The following is a 450-nucleotide window of genomic DNA, read 5'->3' as shown; positions in this document are numbered from 1 at the left end:
AACTGCGTGGCGGTGACAGCAGCATTTCAAGTCAGGCAGTGCTGAGGGAGTGCCTTGACTTCATGCCTCATTGTCATCTACCTGATCTCATCTAAACTCCTCATCCTACAGGTATTAATGACCCTCTCTCCTTTGCAATGGTCTTGATGTTCTACCAGTCAAGCTAGCCTTTGTTCTGCAGTCTATTAGCTGCCCCTGGTAAGGAAGCTCCTATTTCACAGCCTTACAGATAGTTGTAAAATCATTCCAATGAAAATTTTTTTGCTTCAATCTTAAACTGAATAATCCAGTTCTTGGCCCCTAGCATATTAGTAAAGCTTCTAGTTTATTTTTAACTGGATAAAAATATGTTGTTTTATATATGATGATCTCACCATCTGTACCCTCCTTTCCAAAATTTGGTATCTGCCCATGCATGCAATTTATACTGGTTTAAACCTCTCTTCTCTG

The sequence above is a fragment of the Crocodylus porosus genome, unplaced genomic scaffold, assembly GCF_001723895.1.
Source record: "Crocodylus porosus isolate Cpor-Errol unplaced genomic scaffold, CroPor_comp1, whole genome shotgun sequence".
NCBI lineage: Eukaryota > Metazoa > Chordata > Crocodylia > Crocodylidae > Crocodylus > Crocodylus porosus.
The sequence above is the reverse complement of the archived record's forward strand: the minus strand, read 5'-3'. Positions refer to the sequence as shown.